This window comes from Canis lupus, chromosome 21, assembly GCF_011100685.1.
Source record: "Canis lupus familiaris isolate Mischka breed German Shepherd chromosome 21, alternate assembly UU_Cfam_GSD_1.0, whole genome shotgun sequence".
Taxonomy (NCBI): Eukaryota; Metazoa; Chordata; class Mammalia; order Carnivora; family Canidae; genus Canis; species Canis lupus.
The window spans coordinates 37,945,413-37,960,202 of record NC_049242.1 but is presented as its reverse complement, the minus strand read 5'-3'; positions in this window follow the sequence as shown (position 1 = coordinate 37,960,202).

The window sequence follows — 14,790 nt, the reverse complement described above, 5'->3', positions numbered from 1 at the left end:
CTGCCTTTGGCTCAGGGATTGTTCCTGGAATCTCAGGATCGAGTCTCGGGATCGAGTCCCAGGGATCGAGTCCCACATTGGGCTCCCTGCGTGGAACCTGCCTATGTCTCTGCCTCTCTCTCTCTGTGTGTGTCTCTCATGAAAAAATAAATAAAATCTTAAAAAAAAAAAAAAAGTAACCGTTAAAGGTTTTAAAGCAAAGAACAGGCATAATCATTTTTTTTTTTTTGCACACCTATTTGAATTGTGTATTTCAAATCTCAAAGCTGGTACCATATGAAGAATAATTTGGAAGAATATGAACCCAAAGCCAGAAAAATAATTCAGGAAACCATTATAATTGGCTAAGTGAAATATATAAAGTTCTATAAGGCAATGGCAGTAAATTTGGAAAAGAAGGATTGAATTAATAATAGCAACTACAGAACTTTTTGATCAATTCCACAGGTGGAAGAGGGGAATACAGAGACGGTTCAAGCTAGGGGACTGCAGTACCTTGAAGCCATTAGCCAGGATAGTAAGTACCAGAGGAATAACTAGAATAAAGATTATGGGTTTCATTTTGAAAAGGTTGAATCTAAATGGAGATGCTCCTTGGCAGTTGGATATATGAGTCCGAAGCTCAGGAGAGGAGTCTGGACTAGAGATGTAGTTTGGAGGCCTGTAGTATGTAGGTAGAAGTGGAAGGCCAGAAGTAAAATGGAGTATCCCCCCGGAAGAGTATATATATTTTAAGAAATTCTGCATCTGAACTCTGAGATCAAGAGTCGCATGCTCTACCAACTGAGCCAGCCGGGTATCTCCTTCCCTATATCTTTATAAAGGCATTATAAACTAGCATGTATTTTGTATTCATAGTGGTGTCCTACAAATAAAGGAATTCAAAATATGTCAGTGACATACAGAAGCTAATAAATAACATATCTCTGAAAGGTCATTTTTAGGATTTTATTTATTTATTTGAGAGAGAGAGATCACAAACAGGGAGAGGGATGGAGGAAGAAGCAGACCCTGGTTGAGCAGGGAGCCCAACATGAGACTGGATCCCAGGATCCCAGGATCATGACCTGAACCAAAGGCAGACTCTTAACCAACTGAGCCACCCAGGCACCCTGGAAGTGTTTTTTTTTGTTTTGTTTTGTTTTGTTTTTGTTTTTGTTTTTTTTAGCTTTGATGCATAGTGCAATCTTGGTCTGATTCTTTTTTTCTCATATCCTTTTGAAGTTGATGAGAAATCATTTTTTGAGAAGACTCCTTTGATGAGATTATTTAAATGCCTTTGTTCAACATCCTTTGCTTAAAATCACAATATTTTTACCAGCTCTGTAAATAGTAAGCAAGCCACTAGATCTAATGAAAGACAAGAGGTGGATTTATACAGTTAGAGAATTTCTAAAAAATATCTGGTCAGATAATCCAGACAAAAGCAAGTGTATTTAATGTCCTTTTCCTGATAAATAAACAGGATTTAATGCAGTGTTCCAGTTAACCTGCCATCAGTCTTCACTACAATTTTGTTTGGACCATTCCCAGTGACAACTCTCTAGCATGGTTTGGTGCTTTGGTAACTATATTAAATGTAAGTGCAAACTGTGAAAAATAACAAGAACCCTTATATAAATTCAGGATTTTAATACTGTCTTTTGGGGATGGGATGTGTAATCATATTTGAAAGGTTGACTAACATCCACTCTAACATGGACAAGACTTTAAATAAACCAAAACTATGATTTGTAACCAATAAACCTCATGGGTATGGCTGATTTTTATTCCTCAGTAACTTCTCCTTTTTACAGGTGAAAAGGTTTACATCAGATTTCCTCTCATTATAACCTCTCAAATGTTGTCTGGACCAGCAACCCACTCTTTTTAAACAAATACCAGCCAACCAGGAAACCATGAGGTTTTATTGTGCTATAAAATAGACCAGACATTTCCAAGCCTTCATAGGAATGAACCTGACTAAATCATTACTAAAAATAGTTTCAAAATAAACTGCAGGCTCCAAGTTTCTCTAACAATCAAAATTCCTTCATCCTTCATCAACCTCGTACTCAAGCTCTTTACTCTTCCAGAGGTACATTGCAAGCAGTCACTCTGGTCACATATTCACAGAACTAAAGGGTAGTAGAGGCCGAAAACTTTTCCCTTTTTCTCTTCTAGGTTCTTTGGCTGCCCAATAATTAAACTGATATAAGATGGATTAACAGAAGAAAAGCAAAATTCATAGATTTAAGAGTCCCATAAAAATATGGCAGCCAGGTAATTGAAGTTCTTTTTTTTTTTTAGATTTTATTTATTTATTCATGAGAGATACAGAGAGAAGGCAGAGATATTGGCAGAGGGAGAAGCAGGCTCCCTGCAGGGAGTCAGATGTGGGAACTCGACTCAGAACTCCAGAATCACGCCCTGAGCCCCAGGCGAAGGCTCAACCGCTGAGCCACCCAGGCATCCCCAGGTAGTGGAGTTTATATAAGATCCTAAACTAAGGAAAGCCAAAGGGAGAAGGCAAGTCACAGGCAGACAGAGGAGAGGTTTAGAAAACAAAGATTGCTCTGTTATGCAGATAAATTTACTAGTTAAAAAAGGTATCCCTGGTAATAGCTCTCTTCCTGGTCCAGGCCTTTTTTCCAATGTAAATTTAGGCAGTTAAGGGGAAAGTAAAGAGTTTTTCCCAAATCTGCTGGGTTTTGATTGTCTTTAGCTCAAAATAGTCCTCTTGCCAAAGAGACAAATTTGAAGATGGCAAAATCTACTCCCCTTTAGGATTCACTTCTATGCAATTACTGGGGCATAATAAATGAGAAAAATGTTAGTGTCATTTCCTGAATAAATTTACATTGATCAAAATTCTGTTTCTAGTTTTTCTGTACACTACCAGACCCTAAATCATGAGCTACTTCTTCTAGTGTATCATAGACATGGAGTGAATTTTGCAAAAAATTAAACCAGATCTTCAGCTTAAAAAAGTAGATCACCATTGATTCCATTCAGCAAATATTTATTAATGTAAACCCTATTCTAGTTCCCCTGAAGGAACACATGTTGTATGTATGTGTGTTGCACATGTGGTTGTGTTTGGGATGGGATGAGATGTCAGCAGCCAGCAGAGAACAAGACATGTGCAAATAACTATGATGCAAAATGGAATACATTAAGAGATAATCATATCGTAATCGGGATCAGGAAAGGTGCCCTGAAGTAGGTGGGATTTACAGTACACCTTTATTTTTTTTTTGCATATTTTTTATTGGAGTTTGATTTGCCAGAATATAGCATATCACCCAGTGTTCATCCCATCAAATGCCCCCCTCAGTGCCTGTCACCCAGTCACCCCATCCCCCACCCACCTCCCTTCCACTATCCCTTGTTCCTTTCCCAGAGTTAGGAGTCTCTCATGGTGTCACCCTTTCTGATTTTTCCCATTCATTTTCTCTCCTTTCCCCTTTAATCCCGTTCACTATTTTTTATTACTCAACCATTAGAAATGACAAAGACCCACCATTTGCTTCAACGTGGATGGAACCAGAGGGTATTATGCTAAGCAAAGTAAGTCAATTGGAGAAGGACAAACATGATTTCATTCATGCGAAGATTATAAAAACCTCCTTAAAGGATGGGTAGGATTAGAGGTGAGAGAGAAGGGAGTTGTGAGGAAGAAAACAGAACATAAAATGAAGAAAATTTTCATGGAGCCACTATATTATCAGGACACAAAGTCAAAAAATGATAAAAATGTTTAAACTATTAAGCACCTAATTGAACTTAAATAAGTTTAAAAAATTATGAAGCATCCTTTAATCCTCTGTCTCTACTCCTCACAACTGTCAGAAGATAGTAATAATGTTCATTTTACATATAGGTAATTGAGAGATAAAGTATTTTGGCAAATATTATACAGCTAGTAGTTGGTAGAGCAAGGATTCAAACCCAGACTTTGTGGAGTGTGACTCCAAACTTCTAGGTGTGTCCCATTGTATCAGTAATTATTAAGCTGTGGTTCACAAAAATCATCTAAATAACTTTCTCCCAGACGGTAAAAATTCAGATTGCTGAACCTCAACGATTCTGATTTAATAAACCCAAGATGAGACTGAGGCATTTGCATTTCTACCAAACATCTGAAAGGATCCTGATGGAGGAGGTCCAGAAACCACACTATCCCGAGGTAGACCAAGGCAGTATTGAGTGGATCTAGAACAGCCTTGAACATATTTAAAATATTTTATTTATTTATTCATAAGAGATACAGAGAGAGAGGCAGAGACATAGGCAGAGGGAGAAGCAGGCTCCATGTAGGAAGCCTGACGCGGGACTCAATCCAGGAACTCTGGGATCACGCCCTGAGCTAAAGGCAGACGCTCAACCACTGAGCCACCCAGGCATCCCAACCTTGAACATATTTAAAGGATCAGTGCTCTGGACTGAATTGTGTTTCCCCCACCCCTGTCAAAAAAAATTCATTTGATGTAGCTGTAACTTCCAACCTGACGGTTATTTGGAGGTAGGGTCTTCAAAGAGGTAATTAAGGTTAAGTAAGGTTGTAAGGGTAGGGCCCTGATCCATCATGACTAGTGTCCTTATAAGAAGAGGAAGAGACACCTGGGGTGTGCCTGTACAGAGACAAGCCAGGTGAGGACATGGCAAGAAGATGTATCTGCAAGCCAAGAAGAGAGTCCTTGAGAGAAACCAACCCTACCAGGACCTTGATCTTGAACTTCCAGTGTGCAGAACTGTGAGAGTATAGGTTTTTTGTTTGTTTGTTTTGTTTGTTTTTAAGTAGGCTCCATGCTGGACATGGAGCCCATTGTAGGACTTGAACTCACAACCCTGAGATCAAGACCTGAGCTGAGACTGAGAGTTAGATGCTTAACCAACAAAGCCACCCAGGTATCCCAAAAGTATAAGGTTTTGTTGTTTAAACCACCCAGTCTATAATATTTTGTTACAGTAACCCTAGGAGACTAGTACAATGAACTAAATTAACTTCCTGTTTCTCTTAAGTTACATACATTTATCATATAGCAGAAATGGTGCCAAAGAGGATTCTTAATTATCATCACTATCATAAAAGTTCACTTCTATATGGCATTTTATAATTTACAAAGCCTTTTCACATGCTCTGTTGCATTTGAACTTTGCAACAAGCTCTGAGGTAAGCAGGACTCACTAAGGCAATAGGACTTGCCTGGGGTTTCTTAACAAGTTATAGGGCTGAGTTCAGGTCTTCCAAACTCCAAACTTAAGCTTGTTTTTGCTACACCACACATACACACACCATGAAGTATGGTTATTATATAAAAAGCCCACCTGGGCTAATACCTTTCTTTAGCTTTAGAAAGTAAATAGATTTACCCCTATTTTCTTGTTAAATAAAATATGGTTTCAGGAATTCAAGAGATGTACCCAAATATTAACAGCAAAGATGAGCTCAAAAATACTATACAGATTCTTTTTTTTTTTTTTTTTTAAGATTTTATTTATTTATTCATGAGACGGAGAGAGAGAGGCAGAGACACAGGCAGAGGGAGAAGCAGGCTCCATGCAGGGAGCCCAAGGTGGGACCCGATCCCAGGACTCCAGGATCATGCCCTGAGCCAAAGACAGACATTCAACCGCTGAGCCACCCAGATGTCCCAAAATACTGTACAGATTCCTAATGACTAGTTCTCTTCTGAAACAATGGACTAGGCAATAACCAAATTCTCCCATTTATATGGACTAAGATTAAGCCTTTGGTTCTTGAGGTCACATGCTCAAATGGAGTGGTTTTCTAGTAATAGGAATAGGTTTGCTCCAGGTGCCAAGTGATTAAGTTTGCAGAATGCCAGACTATGCAATAGGCTTCAGCTTAAGTAATAAGAGAAACTGTAAGGGGGGAGGGGGGGGCGAAAGAGCAGTAAAAGATAGAGGAAGTGATTCCTTTACTTTCATTTTATCTCCTTTTGCTAGCACTTCCTTTTTTCAGGTAGCAAAATAATAAAGAAATTGTGGATTGGCATTTGCAGACAACAAAGCAAACACCGTCTGAGCAGAGACCCAGTACAGGAAGGTAGATTCTAAATCTATCTTCTTCATATTCTACATTTTCCTTTTTTTTTTTTTAAGATTTTATTATTTATTTATTCATGAGAGACACAGAGAGAGAGAGAGAGGCAGAGATACAGGCAGGGGGAGAAGCAGGCTCCATGCAGGAAGCCCGATGTGGGACTTGATCCTGGGACTCCAGGATCTCACCCTGGGCCCAACGCAGGGGCTAAACTGCTGAGCCACCCAGCGGTTTAGCCGTACATTTCCTATTTTACATACATTTCCTATTACATTTTACATTTACATTTTCCTATTAGTTAAGATCTCATTTCCCCAGCAGCACTGTGATAGTTTGTGTCTTTTGAGAAGCAGACGCCAAGATAGAATTGGACATGTGAGGGATTTATTGGGGGAAATGCCTGTGAAGAATAAAGGAGAGAAAGTCAGAGAAAGCAGGGAGAGCCTTAAGATAGTGATGCCAGTCTGACACCAGTGAAAGAGAACAGGAAGGAAAGAAGATTAGGTAAGAAAAACTTTACACTACAGCACAATTCTAAGTTTCAGCCAGACCAATAGTGAGTCCTTGAGCCAAAGTCACCTGTTAAAGGAGTCTCTGTCTCCCAGAAAAGGGCTTCCCTTAGAACCCCTGCCATGCTGTCATTGGGTAGGGGAAGCCCTATTAGCTCAGTGTAAAAACAGGGGTGGATCTAGAGGGTAGGGTTAGGTCCAACAGTCACCTTTGCTCCCCACAACAGTTTGAGTGGCACATTTTTGTGGTTGCCACAGTCCACCCCATGCTATGGAGAAATCCACTTCTCTATGCAGATTTAGAGAACAGATCCTCCATGATTCCTATAGGCCTTTCCTCCTGAAAGAAAACTTAGAAGAAGGAAGTTAGCAGGATGAATCAGAGCTCCCATTGCTGCAGCTGGTCTTGGGACTACAACTGGTATTCATCCTCTCCCTCCTCTATTGTCCATTCTCAATTCCCATCACCCTCAGCTATCACTTTAGCAAGCCAGGTAACTTACCTCGTGATATGACTCAAATCTTCATTTCTTTTTTTCTTAAAATTTTATGTATGTATATATGTATGTTTTTGAGAGAGAGCTCAAAGAGGAGCTTTGAGTTGACTCAAAGGTCAACTACAAGAACTAGTGGTTTGTCCTCACAGGCATAGTTCTACATGCTGCATATAGTCTTACTTTTCCTGATTACAGGGACTCAGCCAGCACCACAACCCAGGAGCTTACAGAATGCCTGATCCATGAGTATAGAGTCACATACAGTGAGACATCTGAACAGTGATCCACTTCACAGTCAAGGAGATGCAGGATTGGATTCAAGACCATGGGGATGCCCTACCATATATCGTATCATATCTTGCATCGTTTTGAAGTAGAACACTGGAATAGCCTTCTAAAGGCACAGTTGAAATCCCAGTTCAGAATCAGTCTCTGATTCCTCAAAGAGGAAGTGGGACAAGCAAACTCCACGCTGAGCCTGGAGCCTGATTGGAAGGCTGGATCCCATGACCACGAGATCATCTGAGCTGAACCCAAGAGTCAGACAGTCAACCAACTGAGCCACCCAAGCACTCCCAGACTTTCATTTCTGATGAACTTCAATTCTTGGCAATCACACCCTGTTCAAGTCAGTGTTGCTGTCCATATCATTCACAGTTACAGTGGATCAAGGGAGTCCAGGAGGCTTCTAAGTAGGTCACTTGAGTTCTAAACATATTCCTATCTATGTTGGATAGAAGCAGCACTATCTTCTTCTGATGATCAGGGTTGACTACCCCCGCCAACATGGCGAGTCCTCTTCTCATGTGCCAGTCTCTGGACACAAGGAGTCCAAAGCACCCTGGCAGTATCCATAGCTTATAGTTCAGTGAATTTACTGTATCCCCTGACAAGAGCTCACCACTTCTGGGGACAAGAACGGTCAGAATTGCAGGTACATGAAGCACAAAATCTCCCAGTGAATGTTGGGAGTGTTGGTAAGTGGCACCGTTCTTGATTCTACCCCCTTGGTGTCCACTGTGTTCTTCCTACTGGGGACCATACAGAGGTCTCTGATTTAGCCCAGCTCCCCATTTCATCTGCTGCAGTTGCAATAATACCCCTCGCCTAGCTCATTCTTATGGTTATATGGGCAAGGAGGAGAGGGTTCTATGTGACCAGTGAGGAAGGAGGAAAAGCCTGAGGAAGGATGGCACTGCCTCATTTCAGGGTACTGATTCCTCTCTTAGTCCCAATAACTCGCCAAGAGCTATTACTCAAAAGACATATAATTCTATGCTACAAATAGCTTGTTCTTTTCCAGAATCTCAAAGGCCTGCATTATTATTTTCCCCAAAAGCTTTCCATAAGACATTATCTTTTCCCACCAGAGACACCTCCAACACCGTAAGATCTGGTGGATTGTATGACCCAAATAGTGGGGCTATTTGCACTTTTGCATGGACCTCTCCACTCAAAGCTGGCAGCTCTCTGTGTCACCCAGTATATGGACCACTTGTAAATTTGGAATGTGTTGCCTCTAGAACCCAAAGAGCCCTACCAGGAATGATGTTCCCTTCTTCTTCTTCTTCTTTTTTTTTTTTTTTTTTTTAGGATTTATTTATTTATTCATGAGAGACACACAGAGAGAGGCAGAGACATAGGCAGAGGGAGAAGGAGGCTCCCCACAGGGAGCCCGATGTGGGACTTGATCCCAGATTCCAGGATCATGCCCTGAGCCAAAGGCAGATGCTCAACCGCTGAGCCACCCAAGCATCCTGTTTCCTTCTTTGTAGGAGCAAATACAAGATGCAACAATATTCTTTTACTTCAAGAAAATATCTTGTCATGCCTCTGACCACTGAACCCCTAAAATTTTCACTGAAGTGTCAGATCCCTGAATCTCTATAGGATTTATCTCCAATTCTCGGGAACACTGTGTCTTACCAAGCCCTTCAGCATAGCAGTCACTTCTTGCTCATCCCAAACAATCAGCATGATGTCATCAATGTAATATATCAGTTGGATGTGCTGTGGGATGTCCAGGCTGTCCAGATCTCTTCAGAGTACAGGACAGTAAATGTAGCCCTGAAGCAAAATCTTAAATGAATATTGTGGTCTGTCCTACAGCAATGTGAACTCTTTCTGAATCTGTCTTCTAATTGGAATAGAAAAGACTGTATTTGCCATATAGATTGCACATACCATGAGCCTGAGGCCTTATTAATATAGTCTATTACACAATGCCCAACAAATCAGCTGTAATTAGGGCTACTAATTGCTTAACCCTGAATTCCTAAAAGGCAGACTGGGTACTCAGCCTTATCTATTTTTATATCTAGAGCAACTAGGACTTAACAGACATTCCTTTAAAAAAAAAAAAAAGAAAGGTTTTATTTACTTATTTGAGAGAGAGAAAGAGAGCACAAGCAGTGGGGAAGGGCAGAGGGAGAGGGAGAAGCAGACTCCTCGTTGATTAGGAAACCTGATGTGGGGCTTGATCTGAGGACCCTGAGATCATGACTTGAGCCGGAAGGCAGACACTTACCGACCAAGCCACCCAGGTGCCCCCTTAACAGACATTCTATAAGTATTTTATAAATGAATTAATAAATTGGGAATGAAATTCAAGAATATGGCTGCCCAGGTTGATTTAGATGAACTGATCTCTAACTCATCAGGTTATTACAAGGACTAAATGAGCTTCCTACCAAGTGTTTTCAACAGTGCCTGGAACCTAAAAAGCACACGATATATCTTATTAATTTTGTTTTCTAGGTCATAGAAAACTATCAAGTAATAGAGAGATGTGATGTCAGGCTAACTCCTTGACCAGAGTTTTAAGTGAAATATGAGAGATGTGAGCTGCCCTCAAGGTGAGAATGCCTGGAATATTTTTCCTGAGGGTGTGAGGTTTCCAAGGAAAATGCAAAAGAAAATGATTGTAAAGCTGGAAAGAAATAATTACTTATAGAAATAGATATTTATCCTAATGGGAAGAAATGGTGGTTGACATGTGCCAATTCATTACCAGTGTTGCCGTAATTTCATGAAATCTTGAAGTTGGGATGCTTGACAAATGCTTTTCACTAATAATAAAGGAAAACATGATCTTGAAATAAAATGAATAAATGCATTTGTGCCTAGTAGCCATCTCACAAAAACACATTTTTCTGTTACCTAAGCATCTGTTTCTGTATATTAAAAATATAGATATTCAGATTTTTCATCTCTAAGAAATAGGTTAGTGTAAGGGTGGCTGGCTGGCTCAGTTGGTAGACTATGTGACACCTGATCTTGGGTTGTGAGTTTAAGCCCCATAATGGACATAGAGCCTATTTTAAATTTTTATTTATTTAAAAGATTTTATTTATTTGAGAGAGAGAGGGACTGTGCGTGTGTGTGTGTGTGTGTGTGTGTGCACAAGCAGAGGGAGGGGCAGAGGGAGAAGCAGATTCACTGCAGAGTAGGGAGCCTGACACAGGGCTCGATCCCAGAACTCTGGGATTATCATGATCTGAGCTGAAGGCAGGTGCTTAAACAACTGAGCCACCCAGGCACCCTTAAATTTTTTTTTGAAAAATAGGTTAGGGTAAGAGCCAGTACAGAAAAATGAAAAAGTAGTATACTGAAACACACACACACACACACACACACACACACTTCTAGTGTTGGTTAAGACAAATATTGTTCTTGCATATTACTGTGATTGAGACAACATTAAAACTATTACCCTCTGGCACTAGCTTAGTAGTCAAATTTTTAATGATTCTGATGATTCTCAGGGAACTGGCAAGTCCCGTTACGCTTTCCCAACAATTGTCACGGTGAGAGCTATCTCTGAGAAGGGATCTACATTTGCCACTTTGAAGAGAGCTAGGCAAAGGGTGTCACACAAAATCTGAACAGGGCATCTTTCATTTACAGAAAGAGCTTGAGCACTATGACAAGGGTCTGGTACCCACTCTCAGTTATCAATATGCCATCTCACAACTAGGCTTAGATGACCTGGAAACTGGGGAAGTTGCTCTATTGTTTTACTGCCAGTGACACAGCCTTCCCAACCAGAATCACCAGACTGAATTTACTCCACCAGAGGCTTGTTAGCACGTTTGGCATCCAGATGGTTCAAGACCAAGGCTACACCAGGGATAACTCCCAGTCTCACCAGCGGAAAGTCTCCCTTGCTGAGGGACTCTAGTCTACTGGGCCAGGGGCCAGGGCATGGGTTTCTTTCGCAACCTGTCAGCACTGTGGTGGCCTCTTCTATAACCCTTGTAAGCTGAGTCACCTGAGAGGCCAAGAGTTAAACTAGCTGCACAGTCTGAGTTGTGAAGGTTGGAAGTAAATCTTAATGGACCAATAGCCTGGATCTGTTTCATGAATAAACAGAGGAGTTCAGGTGTGGGACCCTATGAAGTTAAGTCAATATTAGTTATAGAGGAAATCCTATTTGTTCTTCCTTCTGTTATAGTTGCGTTTATAAAAGAACTCAAGTAGAGCTTTTTTTTCTGTGTTATAATGCAAAAAATACCATTTAAAACATACACACACACAAACACACCCTAACCAAGAATGTTTGTAACCAAATAGGACATCACTGTTGTCTTTAAGTACATGAGAATTAAAAGTATTTTGCAAATATTCTTCAGGTATAAAACTTTATTTTTTTAAAGATTTTATTTATTTACTCATGAGAGAGACACACACACACAGAAGCAGAGACACGAGCAGAGGGAGAAGCAGGCTCCCTGCAAGAAGCCCGATGTGGGACTCGATCCTGGATCCCGGGATCACCCCCTAAGCCAAAGGCAGACACTCAAGCACTGAGCCATCCAGGCATCCCAAGGTATAAAACTTTAAATGTCCTTATTTATGAAGTGGGAAATACTCATCTAGGTTCTAATGCCATGTAGTAACCTTATCATAATTATTAAGATAAAGGTAAGTGATTGCTATTAAAACCCTTTAGTTCTGCTTATTTGGCACAAATTGCTCCCAGTACTTATTTCTAGACTACTAGAAATTATATGTAACAAGGTAATCCAGCATTGAAACTTCTAGTGCACTACTAGGGCAATGATTTCCAACCTCTTTGAAGTTGTGACAACTTGTCTTATTTGTGAGATTTCATAACTATCCTGCCCATTATGCTGTTCACTAATACATTCAAGGAAAAATTATTAATCTAGTATATGGAATTAAAAAAAAACACTTAGATAAATTTATATTAATCTTACTTTGCCTCAGGATTTTATTTTGTTGTTTTCTTTTCTTTTTTTTTTTAAGATTTTATTTATTTATTCATGAGAGATACAGAGAGAGAGGGAGAGAGGCAAAGACATAGAGAAAGAAGCAGGCTCCATGCAGGGAGCCCAATGTGAGACTTGATCCTGAGACTCCAGGATCAGGCCCTGGGCTGAAGGTAGACGCTGAACCACTGAGCCACTAAGGCGTCCCTGTTGTTGATTTTTTTAAAAAAATTATTTGTTTATGTATTCATGAGAGACACAGAGAGAGAGAGAGGCAGAGGGAGAAGCAGGCTCCATGCACCGGGAGCCTGACGTGGGATTCGATCCCGGGTCTCCAGGATCGCGCCCTGGGCCAAAGGCAGGCGCTAAACCGCTGCGCCACCCAGGGATCCCTGAACATTGTACTTTTGTCGGTTAATTTTAAATCCGTCTACCTGGCTTAAATGCAAGGACCATGTCCTATTTGTCTTCTTTTCCAGAATTTCTAGCACAGTTTTTTTTTTTTAAGATTTTATTTATCCACAAGACACACACACACACACACACACACACACACACACACAGAGGCAGAGACACAGGCCGAGGGAGAAGCAGGCTCTGCACAGGGAGCCCGACGTGGGACTCGATCTCAGGTCCCAGGATTAGGCCACGGGCCGAAGGCAGTGCTAAACTGCTGAGCCACCTGGGCTGCCCCGAATGGTTCTTAATACAGAGGAAAATTTAATAAATGTTAGTTGAATTAATTAATTACTGAGTGAACAGTGGCCTTGAGGCAGAAAAACACCCAGCGTGTCAAAAATACAAAACAGAGGATCATTATTCTAGTAGTTTATTTTTTTTAAAAGATTTCATTTATTTATTCATGAGAGACACAGAGAGAGAGGCAGAGACATAGGCAGAGAGAGAAGCAGGCTCCATGCAGGGAGCCCGATGCGGGACTCGATCCCGGAACCACGACCTGAGCCAAAGGCAGACTCTCAACCACTGAGCCACGCAGACATCCCTATTCTAGTAGTTTAAACATGGACCCATGTAAGATCTTCTGTTCTAGAACTCAAATCCAGTTAAGAGAATGGATGTGAAATGCTTTATAAACTGTGAAATCCTATATGAATATGAGCAAATATCCCTGTTACTTATTATTCAGCAGCCCTCAGGGAATAGTTTTTGAATTGTGAATCAACAGTCTGTGAAAACAAGAATCAAGTTAGCTTGTTGGAATAGGAAGACCATGGAAGGGTAAGTTGAAACAAGTTGACAAGAAATTGTCCCATAATCCAGTAGGAGTCCAGTTTTGGAAACCAGGATCTTGCTGAAGTCTTTCTCGATTATTCATTGCTGTGTCTTGGTTTATTAAAGACCATTTCTTTAGATTTTTAGGACTTGGATAATTCCACATAGCATTCCCAAAAATATGTGTTGCTGGGTACAAACTATACAAGCTTGATTGGTCAAGGAAACGTGTTACATTTGGATAACTCTGTTGAGATGCTAAAATAACTGACGCATTTTGAAGTGACTATTGGTAGTAAGCTTCAGTGGTTTTGGAAGAAGCAATAAAAATATCAAGGCAATTGGACAAGCTACTATGGTTCAAATAGATGTTAGTGGTAGCCAAAGTTCACAATTGTGTCAATGAAGCTAGATTCCATTAGGTCAATCAGTAACCAAGGACATAGTTAATTGAGATACAATCACAAACCAGAAAAACAGGATAAATTAAAGAAGTAAGGAATAATCACATTTCTCGATAGTCACATGCTATCAGACAGCCAGAATCTGATGTCTAGAAGATAAAGCAGGCAGGTTTTAAAAATGGAAAAGGAGGCCATGAGCCAGGGTGTAATTCCGTAAAACTGGTCAAATGAGAATCTTTCTGAAAAGCAGATGATGTCCTCACAGAAGGGAATTGCCTACTTGCCGGGATGAGCAATGGGTGTTATGCTATATGTTGGCAAATTGAACTCCAATAAAAAAAATTAAAAAAAATAACAACCAAAAAAAGAGAGAAGGAAATTGCCTAAAAATGTCTAGAATATAGCTCCTATACTACAAGAATAGTCTGCCTAAGGTCACACAGTTAAGTTGTAAAGTGGGTTTTCAAAACCAGATTAAATGACACCAAAGCCCTTGTCTTCTTTCTGCTAGACAGGGAGAACCAAGCTATGTGATAAGCTGCTATTCTGTTGTTCCTCAACACTTTTTCTGATTCCAGTTTCAGAAAGGTCATGATTAGCAGCGGTGGTAAACAGGAAGTTTTCAGCTTGTCCACTACACCTGTTAAGGCTTTATATTAAAAACAAAAAACAAAAAACAAAAGAAAAGGCCAGGAAGTAAAGAGGTTGAGAATGAACTCAAATCAAGGAACTGAAATTCTGAAGCAGCTAATCTATTTCTGAGTTAACAACTAATCCTAGTGTGTATTAAATTCTTACTTCTGTATTTTCTGGGGGTGAGAGAAAAATATCTATTTATTCATTCTTTTGTTTAATGAACAATTATTG